Here is a 19,090-nt window from a genome sequence, read left to right on the forward strand (position 1 = left end):
CTACCCGCCTCATATGTGTTTCTTGTAGACAACCTATGGTAGGATTTTGGTTTCTGAACCACTCTGCTATTTGCTTCCGTTTTATGAGTGAGTTCATCCCGTTCACATTCAGAGTTACAATTGTTAGTTGTGTATTCACTGACATTTTTTGTATCCTCCCCTAGACCCACTCCTTCTTATTGCACTATTTTCTTTTACACCAGTGGTTTGCTTTCAGCCAGTATCCCTTATCCCCTCCCTTGATTGACTTCCCTTTCTGTCCCCTCCCTTGTTCCCTTATTTTTGTTTTTTTTTTAAAGACCGAATGAATTCCCTCCCCCTTCTTCTTCCCTCCCTTTTTGGCCTCCCCACTCCCCTGCTCCCTTTGGTTTATCCCTTCTGACTTTCTCAGTAGGGTTAGATGGAGTTTTTTATCCAGATGGATAATAAAGCTACTCTTCCTTCTCCGGGTTGATTATACTGAGAGTAAGGTTTGATTATTACCTCTTAATGCTCTCTTAAAAAAAAAAAAAAAAAAGTATTTATCCCCTCCCCTTCCCATGCCCTCTTTGTGTGTAATAGAATATCTTATTTTTCTTATTTACTCGGATTTTTCTTGGTGTCCCCTACTCTTCCTCCCCTCTTTCCCACCCCCCATGTCATCTTAGACCATTTAGTATCCTGTCCTCTCCCTATGAATTATTCTTCTGGTTGCTATAATAGTGAATATTATAATAGTGTATAGAGTTCACTACAGAGAATTATACATAGCATTTCTCCACCTAGTAATACAGATACTTAGATCTTATTTATGCCCTTACAGAGTCAAGCTTAAAAGACTATGAGTTTTCTTTCTTTTCCCTCTGTTTCTTATTTACCTTTTCATCATCTTTCTCTTGATATCTGTGGTTGAGTGTCAAACTTTCCAATTAGTCCCGGTCTCTTTTGTGCAAAAACTTGGAATTCTTCAATTTTGTTGAATGCCCATACTTTCCCCTGAAAGTATATGGTTAGTTTCGCTGGGTAGTTGATCCGTGGTTGCAGGCCCAGCTCTCTTGCCTTTCTGAATATTGTATTCCAAGCCTTGCGTTCTTTTAGTGTTGAGGCTGCCAGATCCTGTGTGATCCTTATTGGTGCTCCTTGATATTTGAATTGTCTCTTTCTGGCTTCCTGTAAGATTTTTTCTTTGACTCGAAAGCTCTTCAATTTCGCTATTATATTTCTGGGTGTTGACTTTTCTGGGTCCAGTTTAGAGGGTGTTCTATGGATCCTTTCAATGTCTATATTGCCCTCTTGTTGTAGAACTTCAGGGCAATTTTGCTGAATAATTTCTTTGAGTATGGAGTCCATGTTTTTATTAATTTCTGCCTTTTCTGGAATACCAATGATTCTCAAGTTATCTCTTCTAGACCGGTTTTCTTGGTCTGTCACTCTCTCCTTGAGATATTTCATGTTTCCTTCTATTTTATCAGTCTTTTGACTTTGTTTTATTTGTTCTTGTTGTCTTGAGAGATCATTGGTTTCTAAATGTTCGATTCTAGCCTTTAAGGACTGGTTTTCCTTTTCAATCTGGTCATTTTTGGTCTTCAGTTGTCTTGTCTCACTTTCCAATTGTGAAATTCTGCCTTTTAAACTGTTATTTTCTTGCCAGATTTCTTCCATCTTCCTCAGCATTTCATTTTTAAACTCTTCCATAACTTGTGACCAGCTTTCATTTTTTTGGGGAGGTTTGGATTTTTGTTTTCCCTCCTCTGTTGTCTGGATTTTCTCTGTGTAGAAGTTGTCGAGTGTTCCAGAATTTCTCTTGATGGTCCTTTTCTTCTGGACTTCCTTATTGCTGGCCATTGTTAGCCCCGCCCCTTTCCCGCTTTGTCTTTGCACTCTGGGTCTGCCTGGGCCTTGCAAGCTTGGGGGGGGGGGGGGGCCTCCGGTCTCCTTGTCCTCGGGGTCAGGCCTCCTGGTACTCCTGGTAGTTCCCGGTCTGCCCCTCTGCCCAAGGTTCCTTCAGCAGTCTTTGGGGCTGCTTCCACAGCTGCGCTCAGGTCTGCACTGGGTCCTCACTGGAGGTCCAAGCCTGGGCTGGAGATCCTTATCCAAGCCTAGGGCACTGCCTTTGCCTGCGCTGCTGCTCTTAGGGCTTGCTTTCACCCCCAAGAAGGTAGTGAAAGTCAGTGGGCTGGAGATCTTTATTCACACCTGAGGCAATGCCTTCAGTTTTAGGGGCCTTTGTCCCGGCCTGAGGCGGTGCCTTCACCCACGTGGGCCCTCAGGGAAAGTCCCAGCCACCTGAGGTCCCTAGTCTTGCAGCGCACAGGTATGGGCTCAGGGGCTGCCAGTGATTTTCTGGTTGCCCCAGTCCTGTTTACCCGCTTGTGCGGCGTGGGGGGTGGGGGAGGGGCTTCTTCCTCTCGTGTTTTAGTGTGAACTGTTTCACCCCTTTAAAGTGTGGAAATGCCCCGATTCTGCGTACCTTCAATGCTGCGCCCTGTTGTGGGGTTCCTTCGTTCCTCTGGACTCGTTTTTATTTCCCCTTGAGGGGTTCTGTGTGGTTCGGTCAGGAGAGATCGAGCAGCTGCTCCTTACTCTGCCGCCATCTTAACCGGAAGACTCTCCCATATTCAATAGTAGCATTTCTTTAGCACATTGAGGTTCACAAAGTGCTTTCTTCACGCCATCCCGTAATATAAATATTATCTCCATTTTATAGATGAGAGATTGCAGCTTAGAAAAAAGAAAGCTGGCCTTATAGTCTGAAAGATCTGCTTCTGTCATAAGCTGGCTTCAGAACCTTCACAAATCACTTTACCTCTCAGTGGTCTAAACAACTTTCAAAGACTCTAAGAGAAGGTTCTGCCTGGCAATGGAAAAAAGTATTTCCTTATCTGGAAGTTCCCTGTCCCAATTAATTCAAAAGTTCTAGTTCTATTCATCTTTATTTAAATATGAGAAATCCAAAGTAAGAGGAATTAAGTGGCATACCCCTTGTCCCAGCTGAACATGAAAAGCAATTTCAGCCCTAGTACCACATTACATAATCTGATCTTACTCTAAATCTCCAAGTTCTAAAAGCCAGAAGTATTAAAATACTTGTGGATCATAATACCAGTGTTTTAATTCCCATATCAGAGCTCACTACCAAACTATCCTTCCTTATAGCTGTGCTTCCACATTAACTGAGAGAATCTGCACAAGAAGAAGCAATGAAGTTTCACCTTCACACACTGAAGAAGAGAAGAATATTAAACCTTCAGCTCCTCAATGGAATTGAGAGGAGACATAGTAACAGAAAAAAAAGGAAGTCATTTAGGAAAAATAATTTGCAAGAGATCTAGAGCTAAAAAACAATAGGAACACACACAAATCAAATTTCAAATTGCTCAAGTGCCACAATATTTGAGAAATGTTTCAAATAAAGGATTTTTCCATTTAAAATTTTTGTTGTTCAGTCATTCTCAGTTGTGTCTTATTCTTCATGACTCTATTTGGGTTTTCTTAGCAAAGATACTGGAGTGGTTTGCCATTTCCTTCTCCAGCTCACTTTACAAATGTGGAAATTGAGGAAAACAGGGTTGAGTGACTTGCCCAGGGCCACAGGTCTAGTAAGTGTCTGAGGATAGACTTGAATTCAGGGAAATGAGTCTTCCTGACTTCAGATCATTTAATTTAATCCACTCCACCACCTAATTGGCCTTCCATTTAAAATATCTACCCATACATTCACAGTTAGAATATCTGATTCTTGCATTTACTTATGCATATATTTAAGTATTAGAGAAGACAAGCCCTTCCTTCTCTTTATTATAGCCATTTAATAATCATAACAAGAAAGCAATTATTAGAACAGTTACAGTGGATCCACAATTCTTGCCTCTATAACATAAGGTTTTCACTAAAGCTCATATTTTATCTCCTTTCATGAGAGAAAACCATCTGCATCACATTTAATTCCAATATTCTCTTGGGGCTCCAGATAGCTGACCCTAATTCCAGGCAATTTTACTATAATAAATACAGTGTCTGGAAAGCTTAAAAATATTGCTACCGAAGATGTAATTATAGATGCACAAGTTTTCATACTATTTAAGTACATTAATTAAAACTTGGCCCAGTTGCAGAAAATCAAGGAACAAATGCAAAGGGGTATGATGTGTAGCTCATATCAAGTGTGGCATAATTATTACCACTTTTTGATAAAGATGTTCACAAGATGATTGCTCTAGCATTGTACACCTAATCATTTTAATCATCATCTAATACAATGGAATCGGTCCCTCAAAATCCAAAGGGATTTGCTTACTGCGTTGTTTTTAAAGTGCACGCCAGGTATTTCCAAATGCTGCCTAATGACAATAATTAAACATCTGGTAATGGTGACCTATTTGAGGCTGCAGAGCTTCCTTGGATGGTCTTTTCCATTAATTATGTGCATGCTGGGAACAGAGAGAGAATTTACATTATGAATAATAACTCAAGTCTGCAGGAGAAGTCAGAAAATGACATGAGCAACTCCCTGCTGTACTGAGTGCTATCTGTATTAAGGCCTTGTTAACACTCTCAGGTTTGGGAACAGATGCTACATAAAAATTTCAGAAGCACTGAACGAGAGCATGCTTGCATGCTTGATGTAAACATGTTGCGAAGAGATCGGTTTTTATTAAACATTAAAACAGTGTCTTAAGAAAAGAAATACCCAAGCCATCTCGGTTTCTATAGTTAACTTATTGTTGAATTATGTTCTGACATACTCTCTGACCCTAAAGAATCTGAAAGTAATGCCCAGGTCTTTAATAGCTGTAGAGAATGCACAGCAGGGAGGAAAGGGTCACAGGCAGCCACTTTTTTTTTACATAACATTCCATAATTTGGGGAAATATTGAACAAAATCTAAGCACTTCGCATAAATATGAAATCCTGCTTTTATTCTGTCCTGTTATCCTCATCAAAATGGCATTTCTAAAAACTTTTGAAACTGTCTAGTCATTCTATATATGTCTGCATTTCTCAAGAATCATGAAAAAAATCACTTAAATCACTTTAGCTATTTTAATCTTCATTTTCATCCATATTCCACTGAGATTGCAAAAACAATTATTGTTCTGTTCTCTCTGTCTATTGTTTACAGAAATAAATTATTTACATAGTACATACATAAAGAATATTGCCCACATATTAAAAACTGGAAATTGCTAAAAAATAAACTACTTAAGTGTAATGTTGCAATTCAGTTATTTTTCAGATGCATCCAACTCTTCATGACTCCATTTGAGGTTTTCTTGGCAAAGACATTGGAGTGGTTTGCCATTTCTTTTTCTAGCTTATTTTATAGGTGAGGAACTGAGGCAAACAGGGTTAAGTGATTTCCTCAGGATCACATAGCTAGTAAAGTATTTGAGAATACTTTTGAACTCAGGAAGACGAGTCTTCCTGACTTCAGGACTGACATTCTATCCATTGCATCACCTTGCTGCTCCACTTAAGTGTCATATAAGACATTATTTAACAATGTTTTAAATTTTCCCTCTCATTGTACCCTCCCCCAAATGGAATGATTTTAAAAAAGAAACCTTCACAACAAACTCACATAATGTGATAAAAATCCCAAACAGTTGTATGTTCCAGTTTATTAGAATCTGGCAAGATACGTGCACCCATTGCTACTTCATTATTTCTAATTGATTCATTTCGATTAATTTTTCTACTAATTAATTGATTATTTAATTATTAGTTGTAGTTTATTTAATTAAATATTAAGTGTTTTGGTAATCAGTCATAATTATTAATTAATCATTTTGATCAGTTATCAATTGATCATGTTTTTATCATTAACTATAAAATTATAAACTAGCAAATAAAGCTTTCTGTTTGCATTTCTTGTGATCTAAAGTGGATTTACAGAGCTAATTGACTTGCTTGGCTAAGTTTATCAATTCATTCTAAATATTTTCATTGTGCCTTACTAAAAGTAACATATATCAAATATTAGTTCCACACAATTCTATCTACATACTTCATTCATTGTAGAAGAGAAGATAAACAACTGGATTTGGATACAAAGGAGCTGGCTGAATCTTGACTCTACTACATCTAACCTGTGTGAAATAGAGTAAATTACTTAATGTCTCTGGGCTTTCGTTTCTTATTAGATTATCTTTAAAGCTCCATTCAGTTCTAAATGTGTAATTTTTTACATCAAATTATACTTCTCTTTTAAATTTTTTCTAAAAAGGTAGAACTTAGGATGCATCTATAGACTGGTTTGGTTGGCATCTGTCAATTCATTTAATGATTTTTTTATTATGCATATATTAAAGCACTAAATTTTACTAAAACTAAAGCACTCCATTCAATAACAATTCAGCAAAATCCTACTAAATTACCTTACTAAGCCTTTTTTCAAATAAACATAAGAGAGAAAAGTCAAGACAATATGGCCTAGAAGAACAAGCACTAGAGTCAGTGATGGGCAAACTACAGCCAACGGGCCAGATGTGGCCCCCTGAAATGTTCTATCCTATCATGGGACATTCTTCCTAATCTGACAAATACAATGAGTAGGATACAATACAATGAAACTTCGAAAGAGTTGCTTTAGAAACAGATTGACAGATGAGCATTTCCTTTCCTTTGGCCCCCTCTTTAAAAAGTTTCCCCCCCCCCAACCCTTACCTTCTGTCTTGGAGCCAATTCGTAGTATTTACTCCAAGGCAGAAGAGTGGTAAGGGTAGGCAATGGGGGTCAAGTGACTTGCCCAGGGTCACACAGCTAGGAAGTGCCTGAGGACAGATTTGAACCTAGGACCTCCTGTCTCTAAACCTGGATGTTAATCCACTGAGTTACCCAGCTGCCCCCCCACCCCGCCTTTAAAAAGTTTGCCCATCACTGCACTAGACTATTAATCTATTTAAGTTCTAACCCTATCTCTGCCACTAAGCAGCTCTAGGACTTTGAATAAGTCTCAACATCTTTTATGTCAGTATGCTCTTCTATAAAATTAGGGAGTCATGTTAGATGATGCCTAAACTACCTCCCTCCTTCCAGCTTTTGGTTCTATGTTCATAGAACATTGGCTTAATGATATATTCTTAGAAAAGCCCAGGAAGGGCTTTCTAAAACAGGCACAGAAGACCATACACAAATGCTATCTTCAATGGGAAGATTTTCTAAAAATGTCAACCAAAATCTGGTAAGATTCTGTTGTCACCTCCTAGCTGTGTGACCCTGGGCAAGTCATTTATTTAACCCCTGTTGCCTAGCCCTTATGCTCTTCTGCCTTGGAACCATACACAATATTGGTTCTCAGATAGAAGGAAGGGTTTAAAAAAAACGATTCTGTGGTCAGATTACAAAGCTGCCACATCCCACCTAATCTCAACCGTAAAAATAAAAACTAAGTTGGGGGATTTTGTATCTCAAATACCCAGCTGAGTTCCTGGTATACAGTAGTCAAAAAGTATTATTGGATTGGACTAGAAATCAAATACAATTTCCATGTAATTATACATTGAACAGCTTTCCACTCTATAACAAAAATGCATAATTTCCATAAAAGAAATTGATACGACCATATAGGTTTTAAAACATGCCACTAGATGAGGGGGTGGAACAAATGGTATTCTCTTGCTTATTTGTAAATAATATTTTATTAATCTTAATAGGTGTAGGTTGGCTGCATCGGTTCTGATTTAGGGTCACAGAACATTCGTCCAAAATGATGATAAATCTGGGTATAAGAATTAAGCAGACACAGTGGTTTTTTGGTTTTGTTTTATTTTGGGGGGGGGAGCAAGACATATTCACAGAGGGAACCTCAGACCTTATCTGGATGGGCAATCTTTTAGGTTTCAAAGTTGTTAAGTTCAGCACCTAGTCAGCACACCTCTTGCTGAAACTGCTCACAGAAGTGCCAATTAGTAACAACTGTGATAGGAACACCTGCCCAACAAGAACTGAATGGAGACCATTAGTTCATTCTACATAGGTCAGACACCCATCAGGTGGAGCTATATTTCAGTTGCTTCCAGCCTATAATATATTTCAGCACCTGACACAGAGGAAACATATCCTATTACCAACTGCCAAAACCTCTGACAGCTGAATCTCTATTCACCTTGGTCATTAGATTCTAACACCCAAGTACTGAACTCTATCAAAACTGTTCTACCAAAGTAGAATTCCAACTGAATATAGTTATTTTTTTCCAATTAAATTAACAATTGTCCTTTCCCAAAAGGCAGTGGATCATCTCTCAAAAGTTATCCTTTATAGCATGTAGCAGAAGGCTTGTGATTATAACAAAGTTGGAACATGAGACACATGAGGATTCTCTGTTGCTGACAAGTCTTTAGTTATCTGCATAATGTAGCTCTTGAAGCCACAAGGGAAAGTCTAAACATAATGCTATTTAATTGAGGCTGTTATTATCCCATCTGAATAATGCAAGATAATAAAATCCCCTACCTATGCCTAAAAGAATGTGGTCCCTTTTCCCCCAACCAGCCCAGGGCAAAATCTTGTCACACACCAATAAAGCTTGTCTGTCTTAGCAAAACTTTGTTATAAAATAACAACATGCTTCTAAGAATGAAAAATGTACTAATAAATTAGATATAGTTTTTAACAGTTTAAACTCTTAGGAAGTCTTGTCAATTTTACTCTCATACCTTAAACCTCTGCTCACAAAACTACTCTAACCTAGGTTCTCATTAATTCTCACCTGAAAAACAATAACTATCACTACCACTACAACTAGCATTGAGAAAGCATTTTTAAACAACTATCATTTGTAAAAAAGTGCTTAGTACAGTACCTGACACATAATAGTTGTTATATAAATACCAATTATTATTATTATTATTGTCCTCATATAGGGTGGTGGTGTTATGGTTTATAAAGGTATTTACAAATATTATCTCATGTTATCAAATGATCTTCTCAAGAACCCTGGGAATTAGGTATTATTATCCAATTGTACAGATGAAGGAACTGAGGAAAAAAGAGGTTAATCAACATATAACTAGTAAATGTTTGAGGCTTCTGAACTTTTTTTCTTCCTAGCTCCAGGTTGGAAACTCTATCCATTTTTTGCTTTCAGGTAGCCTACCTGCACACATGAAATAGTCTTTCCCCAATGTCTGTCTCTTCTACCATCCATCCTCCACATAGCTCCTATAGCTACCAACTTGATATTCCAGACCCAGGATTAATGATGGTACTCCCATCCTCAAAAATTCTCAGTGGCTCCCTCATTTCTCTAGGATAAAGTACAATGTTCTCAGTCTGGTAACAAAGGCGTCCATGGTCTGGTTTCCACTTACTCTTCCAACCTTTGTTCAGTACTGCTTCCCCTTCCATTTTTTTCCAGAGAAACCAGTTCAATAGTTATTCCCTAAACTCTAGGTTCCATTATTTCCATTTGCATAGGCTATTCTCCATCTCTAGAATGTACTTTCCTCACTTTTTGTGATCCCTAGCTTCCTTCAATGCTCAATTCAGGTCCCATCCCTGTGCTACCTTGTAATACCTCACTTTCCTTCTCTAGGGGCACAATAGGAGGGGGGAAAGTGACTAAATATTCTCCAAGGTCTCTTTCAGCTTTAGAAATTGTGATCCTATGAAGGGCAATGGACTTTCCCAGAAGAGCTTCCATATTTACATTTATGTTACTTGAATGACCCTGGTAAAGTTGATTAACTTCCCTAAACTTCATTCATAAGATGAATGTAATAATATCTGTTTTCAGAACTGCAAAATGGAGACAAAGTTTCTTATAAGGACTAAATGAGATAATGTACCCTTTGCAAACTTGACTGTCACAAAAGCTTTATGATAAACTATGATTTTGAGGAAATATAGCATAATTAGAAGAAAATGGGACAGAAAAAAGGGCTGAGACCTAGCCCTTTGAGAATAAAAACAGATTTCCCCTTCCACTTACCCAATTATAAGTTACTTTAAGGGGACAGCTGGGTAGCTCAGTGGATTGAGAACCAGGCCTAAAGACAGGAGGTCCTAGGTTCAAATATGACCTCAGACACTTCCCAGCTGTGTGACCCTGGGCAAGTCACTTGACTCCCATTGCCTAGCCCTTACCTCTGTTCTGCCTTGGAGCCAATACACAGTATTGACTCCCAGACGGAAGGTAAGGGTTTTTAAAAAAAAAGAAAAGAATAAAACCAAGTTACTTTAAAATAATTATCTAAGGATTCCAGAGCATTTACTAAGTTGGTGATCTAGACCATCAACTATGGGGGAAACTAATACAGCAATCAAAGAAACAAGTTTTACCAACCTGAAAATCCTGTTTAGGAAGAAAAGCCAAGTATTCAGATACTACAGTGATAAGCACTCTAGAGAGATGGCCAGACCATTGGCTTTGATGTGTGTCCCAGTATTTGAAATGTAAGCTTCACGTTTTAACTTGGAAAGTCATCTGAATGTCAGAAAAGCTACCTCCAGAGACATTTGATAAAGATAAAATTGCCCATGAAATAACACTCTCCCTTTCACTAAGTTTGGCACCATTTCCTGGTTAGATTCTTTATTTTCCTTAAAAACTGAGCTTTTAAAAAGAAATTAAAAAAGAAAAAAAAAGGAAATAGCTAAGCAAACTGAGTTATGTTGAGATGAAATAACTAACTCTCCACGGAAACAAAAATGGCAAGAATATGTACTATGCTGAGTTTGAAATGCATTTGTGGAATGTTATATAATAAAAGGAATTCAAAAATAGCATAAACACAGAGACATCTACATCATTTATTGATCATTATTTCCACACTGTGTTGCCTGTACACAGGCTATCATCCTATTTGAACCATGAATTCACTCCTTGGGATTCTGAATTATGACCATTTTTAAATTTAATTTGTCTGGAACCAGGGCCATAGCTACCCCCTCATCACCACTATTTCCACATCATTCCCCCCACCTTTCCCATGTCTCTTTATGTGTTATTTTCCCCTAGGAGAATGAAAACTTCTTGCTTACTTGCATTTCTATCTTTAAGTTGCTAAATAAATGTTTTAACAGTCTACCTATTCAAACATCCCAACTCTCTAAAAACGTGTGTGTGTGTGTGTGTGTGTGTGTGTGTGTGCATCCACGCGTGTGTGTGTATACACAAAAATGAAAAGAGCACTTAGGCTGACTGTGGATGTAGAATAGAAGACTGGTTTCAGTAGTTTCTGTCTTTTTTTTTTTTTTTGAATAGTCATACAATGAGTATAAATAGGGAAAGGAGAGAGAATAAGCATTTATTAGGTACCTACAATTTATCAGGCATTGTGCTAAAAAAACTTCACAAATTTTATATTATTTGATTCTCACAATTTTGTGAGGTGCTATAATGATCCCCAATTTACAGTTGAGGGAACTGAGGAAGACACAGATTAAGTGATTTCCCCAATCACACACCTAGGACTAAGTATCTGAGGCCATATTTGAACTCAGATCTTCCTAACTCCAGTAAACTAAGATGTGTTTCCACTGATGACTAGCATACAAAAAAGTAGCATAAGGAATGACTGTTAAAGAAACATTTGATCACATCGATATAATTGGGCAAAGCATTATTAAGCATTTAATATGTAAAAAACAATATATAAAGCATTGGAGATACAAATACAAACAAGGTAGTTTCTCCCATCAAGGAGGTTACATTTTAATAATGGAAAACAAGACACAAAAGGGAGTTAGAAAGTTAGGGAAGGGAAGGTAGCAAGGAAGGTGCAAAAAAGTAAAGAGCATAGTCCAAGAAGGGTTAGAATAACAGGCCAGCCAGATAGCAAAAATGAGGAATAACTGATGGGCGGCATAAGTTATGCACTGGGTGCTAAACAAAATGATAACTGATCTCCAGAAAGGGCTTAAAGACATTGAGCAGATGCTCTGTGTTTATGGGTGGACAGACCAGAAAAATGTATGATATGAAAACAGGGAGACTCCTTTGCAGTGTAGTTAGGAGAGCTAATTGATGGGTAGCCACATATTCCTCTTGTATAAACATAATGTTTAAAGATGTGAGAGGCCTCCAATTGAGTAGGTACTTCGCTCAGTGGAGTATTTCTAGATCAGACATGGATAATTCACACTGAATGAGGGGGCACAAAAGGACTGTAAGCTCTCCAACTTTATTAGGAGTAAAATCAGATTTATCAAATTATGAATGAAGAATTAGACATAAAAAGATGGGAGGTCCTGGGTTCAAATGTGAGCTCCCTCAGATACTTCCTGCCTGTATGACCCTGGGCAAATCACTACCTAGTCCTTATCACTATTCTGCCTTGGAACCAATACATAGTATTAATTCTAAGATGGAAGGTAAGGGTTTAAAAAAAGAAGGCATGGATAGATAGATGCGATCTGCACCACTACAGGGAATTAATCAATTTAAGGCCATAAAAACAAATCTAGAGCAAAAATTGCATAAGTTTAAAATTAGTCTTTTAAAGAAAACAACTACTCTTTAGCAATGCCTACAGCTATATTCATAGGAGACTTTATTAATCTACACTCCAGGACAATTGTACTACTGCTTAAATTCCTTTTCATAAACTCACTCCCTCTTTCTTACTGATCATCTCCCTCAAAAAGAAAAGATATGATAAACACCAGGATGCCCAAATGTGTAAAAATTGATAATGACAACAGAGGACAAGAAGCATGGAGAATATGGTCCCTAATTGCAGATGTGACAGCTGTTCTTTCAGGAGAATCTGTGATGTTCATGGAGGTCCACAGGGCTTTTTCACTTTCACTCCATAAAGAATTCGTTGTTTTGATGTATTCATTTCTGTCAAAGTTCTTATCCAAAACAAATGTTTTAAAAAAAGTGTTTTTTTCTTAACAGTGATTAAATGGCTGCTGGTACCAATTAAAAATTGCAAATAGCATGTGTGACTTTTTTAAAAAAGTATAATCATGAAACTGGAAACGTGTTCAGGATGGCAAAATAAACATCTCAGTAAGAAAGGAAATTATCATTTAAATCACAGTGGGGCAGGGTGAAGGGATGTTGTAGTATCCTAAGGAAGTTCTTCAGGTACAAATTTTCACTTTTTGGATATTCCTGAATTTCCCTCACACCATGATATTTCATTTTGATCAGTACTTAGTCCTGGGACTACATAGCTAAAACTACATGAAGAGAATGGTTAGACAGGATAGAATCCTTTTGTAAAAGGTATTCTTGAAGTTCTTTCAAAGCTTTTAAGAGAAGTCTTAATAAAGCTGCTTTAAGTGGCAAAACTAAATGAAATGAAGAAACACAAAATCAAAAATATAGATAAGAAAAGATGAAAGTAAAAAAAGTTCATAAAAATTTTTTAAATTAAAAAACATGTTCATAAAAAATTTAATCAATTAAATGCCTAATAAACCAGATTGCATTATGTCAGGCAATTGGCTGGGATTGAGAAATGTTCCTAAGTTTAAACAGAGGTTGTCCCTTCCCTCATCATGTCTACATTCTAATAAGTTACAATGAAGTGTAACCTACATAAGATAAGTATGAAGAATAAGAAGTATTTCAGTTGAACTATACCAAAATATATAATGCTAAAGGTATTACAAAGCTGTAGAGGTCAGGCTGAAGTGCATTGTGATGGGAGATGAGGGGGGATAGAATTTTGATAATTAAGTCTTTATTCCTTTAACCAAAATCAATACAACACTGATTTTAACCTAAACTGAATCCTCAGAGTAGAGGCAAAAAGAGTTTGTATACACTTAGCTACAAGGAACAAAGATCAAGAAGAAAAGGTCTTAGACTCTATTATAATTTATATAAATTTCAGTTATTAAAAGAATTCTATGATACTTTTTTAAACTATAGTAATTGACACTTTTCTTTAAATCTCAAAAATCTGATCAATACTTTTCCCTGTCTCTAGATGGCACTATAGGAATTAAGTAAGAATTTAATACTTTTTAGTTGAAAAAACTACACAGCTATGGATTTATCAATGACCTATTCTCCAGTCAATGATTTCTAGTAACACACACACACACACACACACACACACACGCACACGCACACGCACACGCACACGCACACACACAAAATTTGTCTTTTCTGCCTCTGTTGCTTCTCTCTCACACACCTCACTAATAGTTTTCTTTCCCAAGAAGTCACATTATATATTTTATACCTTGACATCAAATCTCTGAATTTTGGGACCAGTCATTGACTGACTTCCTCAAAAGTCAAAATTTTTTTAAAGTTTTTAAAAGAACCTTCCAAATGTTTACACCTTTTGAGAGCTTTTATAAGTAGTATTAGCTAATCATTGGTAATCATGCACTTTAGAGAAGAAGAACAAGAACTTTATTTTAGAATCCCGAGAATTTAAATTCAAAAATCAATCAAGGACTACCTACGAAAGGAGCAATTTTCCATTAAATATACTGTTACAGGTCAAAAGCAAGCACTTCCCTTCAAAGCAGGAAAAGAACTATAATAAAAGTATATCATGCTGAAGCTTTCTTGTAAGCCACATTTGTCAATGCCCATAAGAGCTAGTACTCTGAACTATATCTGTCAAAACATACAGGTGCAGAGAACCGATACTAAGAAGATGGATGGTCCTTGTCCAACATCTGCATTCGCTTTTACTGTGTTAAAGTCATAAAATAATTTGAGGAAAGGCTATTGGGATTATTATTCATCATTATACCATGAGCACCCTACACAAATAAGATACTTAGTTTGACAGTCTGTGGCACTAGAAAATCATTAAGGTAAAAATTATTTGGAAACTAGTTGCTAAGACTTAAGAAAAATCTATAGTAGCAGGAGCCTACCATGGGGATGAAAAGGATAAAAGAGAAATATTAATGACTACATCTGCAAAGTACTTGACACTAAAAAGGAGAGACTAAGAAACAAGGCAAGGAGAGCAGGGGATAGATGAAAACAGGAACTGATCTTTTCATCACCCTCCCAATACGGTGGCCTCAAAGTAGAATAAAAATCAAGAAGCTACACTCAATTTGCAGATCATTCTAAGTAACTATTTAAATATATCAATTTTGTATAATTACTCAGACGGTGGCACAACAGTTAAAAATCTATTATGACAAATTCCTTTAGGATGAAATATACTTCATTCAGCATTGAAATAATTGCTAATTAAGAATACTAAAAATAACACTCTCAGGCTGAAGGACTCAGGACTTAGACATGACACAAAGCTAACATCCAGCACCATTATGGTGAAAAAGTAAAAATAAATGCTCTGAATTGAACAAGAGAAGGGAGACGTCACATTCATACTACTGTTCCTGCCTCTTTCATCTGTTTGTTTTGGGCTAAGGTTATCTGAATAAATGCATGTTTTCTTTATATGGCTTCCAACAGGTGAAATCAAAAGATAATTTCTACTCAAGAACAGGACAAAAAGATCACAGAACCTCAGAGTTTCCAGTTCAAATATGAACTCTTGCTACCTCTAAGATGAAATATAAATTCCTGTTTGGCATTTAAGCCTCTTCACAACCTGGCTGTAACCCTATTTTCCTAGTCTTTGATGCATTAATTCACCTGATGCACTCTAGGTACAACTAAATTGGACTTCTTACAATTCTCATACATGACACTCTGCCCCCTGTTCACATATCTTTCTACTGGGGGGTCCCCACACCTAAAATGATCCCCTCCCTCAAACTCTGCTAATCAGAATCCCTGGTCTCCCAAGACTCAGCTCAAGTGCTATCATCACATAAAATCTTTCTTGATTCTTCCTGCAGGATTCTTGCGGCAGGAGTACCTGCTTCCATATAATTAACTTGTATTTATTTTGTAAATGCCTTTATAAGCACATATACAAGCCTTATCAGTGTTCCTCAGCACCAAGCATAGTGTTTTACACATCACAAGGACTTAATAAATGTTGACTGAACAAATAGTCATGTGTCCATATATTGAAATTCATTTACACCTGAACAAAAACCTACAGCATATGTGAGTCGTGTTCCTGCAGCCTTCACCTCAAAACCTCCAGTGCCACAGGAACCTAACAGAGGCACAATTCCAATGGTTAGGAAGCTCTTCCCTTACACAGAGCCAACAAGTGTCATTTCACCAATTCCACGGAAATCTTTTAATTTTGCCCTCTGGTACTGATCAGAACAACTCTAATCCCTCTTCCACATGACAAGCTTTCAACTACTCAAACACAGCTCTCATACCCCTATTAAGTCTTCTCTTCTCACAGTTATACACCTGCAGCAACTCTATCCCTTAGGCAGTCAGACTTGGTCTTCCTCTTTTTTTTTTTTTTAACCCTTACCTTCCTTCTTAGAATCAATACTGTGCATTGGTTCCAAGGCAGAAGAGTGGTAAGGGCTAGGCCAGTGGTTCCCAAACTTTTTTGGCCTACCACCCCCTTTCCAGAAAAAAATATTACTTAGCGCCCCCTGGAAAGCATGAAACTATTTATTGAACTTAGAATAGAATCTAATACAAAAAAAGTGTGGCCATCACCCCTCTCCTGGATCGCTGCAGCACCTGCCAGGGGGTGGTAGCACCCACGTTGGGAATTACTGGGCTAGGCAATGGGGGTTAAGTGACTTGCCCAGAGTCACACAACTGGGAAGTGTCTGAAGTCAACTTAGAACCCAGGACTTCCCATCTCTAGGCCTGGCTTTCATTCCACTGAGCTACCCAGCTGCCCCAGACCTTGTTCTTCTTCACCGTTTGGTCACCCTCTTCTGCATGTAGACCAGTCTGGCATTAGTCTTCCAGAAACCTAGAATTCAATATGCTGTTCCAGATTTGGTCTGACCAAGAAACAGTAAGTTGGGACTGTCCCCTCTACCCTTGGACACCAGACTTCATTGAATAAAGTTGTAGCTCACTTTAGCTTTTTGAGACCACCATGTCACATTGTTGATTACTAGTGAGAGTTATTGTTAATGCAATAATACCTCTGATTTTTTTCCATTCAAGCTATCTATCTATGCCTTTTCAATTCCTGCAGTTATTTTTTTTTAATCCGAGGGTAGTATTTTAAAGTAAATTTCAGTTTATTAGATTCAGTCAATTCTTCTACCTATATAGAGCTTTGTAAAATTTGATAAGTATTTTACCTGACTTTTATATTTTATATTTCAGTGAAGCTGAAAGGATAAGTAAAACTACCCTCAGATTTTGTCTACAGGATCCCTCTCTATAGGATCTGTATTGTCAGATTAAGAGGCTCCATGAAAAAAGCTAATTTATTAAATTATATAAATGGGGGGGGGGGAGCTTAAAACCAAAATAGCTTGAATAGATTGAATGCATTTAAGACAAGTTGACTTCTAAAAGAAAACTATTTTAGCTAATCAGCACCATACACACTAAAAGAAAAAAAACCTGCATACCTGTAAAAGAAGTTAATTTTTACTCAATGATTCTTGTCTACATATAGGTTGTGTTTAAGGGACAGGTAAGTGATGAGTATATCTAAGAATGTCCCCTTCTAGTTGAAACATGAGTCTCTTGCAGATTATACCAATATTGCAAGGTAACAGTGATTCACACTGTAAAAAAAAAAAAAAAAAAAAAAAAAAACCAGTTCCTAAAAGAGCAAGATGAAATTTTAGCATTTGGTAATAGTGAACCATAAACCAAATCTTATTGAAAAAAAAACAAACAATATAGGGACCTACCTCTTTTAATCCACCTGCAATGCAATCTATGATTACACCAAACACACAAAAAAAGTAGTGTGGGACATCAGAGAACAAAAGCTAAGTCATTCAGCTGAAATAATTTTTCCTCATTTTTTAAGTTTAATACTTGGATTTCAATTGTATGTAAAGGCAGATAAGTGAAAACCACAATAACTATCAACAAGTTAAAGCTTTAAGTATTTGAGATAAAGAAATTCCTCAAGCAAGAAAAATGTGAAGAGGCATTACTGTCATCTTCATTTTTATACTTGTTTGTATTAAATAATACATGGGCAACTATTAGGATTTACTATGCTTCAAGCCAGACAGACACTGGAGTCATTAAGCAAAGTCAGATGAGGCAGTATCTGTCTAGCTGGATGTCACTTGTCAATGGCAGTTCTGCTAAAAGCTACTAATGCTGTCAGTGAAAATTATGGTCTGCAAATCAAAAAGAAAATAAGTGCTTCAACTGCAACATATATGAAATAACACAGATCCCATTAAATTTTCCCTGTGTCTTATTACTTCTGTTATCGATTTATTGCTCATCTGACAGGGAAATTGATGATGAAGCTGAAATTCACTACTTTCCTTTACATTTGTAAAATATGTTCTGATGCAGAAGACCAATTTCAAAAAAATTTATTTTAATTTTAAAAATGTTTGTCAAGACACATCTAAATCAAACTTGTCCTTTTTATAGACAAAGTTCCAAGCTACATTTTAAATGACAATTTTATTAGCTAGAAGTCAGTTGAATATTTGGAAATACATGCATATTCCAAACTGATAATCTAAAAATGGGAAATGTAATTGGTAAGAAAACTAAATTCTGCTAAAACATTTTCTTTTCTCAAAAGTTCAAAATTAAAGTATAAAATAACTTTTTTAAAACCCTCTTACCATATTCAACATGTTGTAATAAATGACACAAAATGATCACAACTAAAGAGGTAAACACTAAAAGCAGATTCTTAAGATAATGAAATTAAGCTATTATTTAATTGCATATGATAAAATTTTAATTTCTACATAATTCCTCTACATACATATACACACATATATACAGATATGGACATACTCTACAGAACCAGCTCATAGCCTTTACACTAGTTTCTGTGCGCGTGACAGGTACAAAAATCATTTTTAAATAAATAAAAATAAAATTTTAAAAGACTAAGCAAAAGACTTCAAAATATATATCTGAAGTCCTTCAAAAATGATTATATGCTTCATTCTAAAATCGAAGATAAGTGATTTTTAAATATTATTATTATAATATAGCTCCCTTATAAGTAGTGACAGTGAATTTACTTATGTTAACGCAAACGAAGATTAGTCTTTCAAGGGCAAGAATTATACTACTAACCCATACTAGTAATAGACCTATGCCTAACTGTCCAAACTTATGTTTAGTCTCTATTTTTATCAATGTTTACAAATGTTAAAACATAGT

The 19,090-nt window shown here is 36.5% G+C and overlaps 1 protein-coding gene across 11 annotated transcripts in view; it reads right to left on the reverse strand.

Moving 5' to 3' along the window:
- PARD3 (par-3 family cell polarity regulator) overlaps window positions 1–19,090 on the reverse strand; it is a 756,723-nt gene that overhangs the window by 578,744 nt on the left and 158,889 nt on the right. The gene's annotated exons all lie outside the window — the stretch shown is intronic.

This window comes from Gracilinanus agilis, chromosome 5 (genome assembly GCF_016433145.1).
Source record: "Gracilinanus agilis isolate LMUSP501 chromosome 5, AgileGrace, whole genome shotgun sequence".
Classification (NCBI taxonomy): Eukaryota; Metazoa; Chordata; class Mammalia; order Didelphimorphia; family Didelphidae; genus Gracilinanus; species Gracilinanus agilis.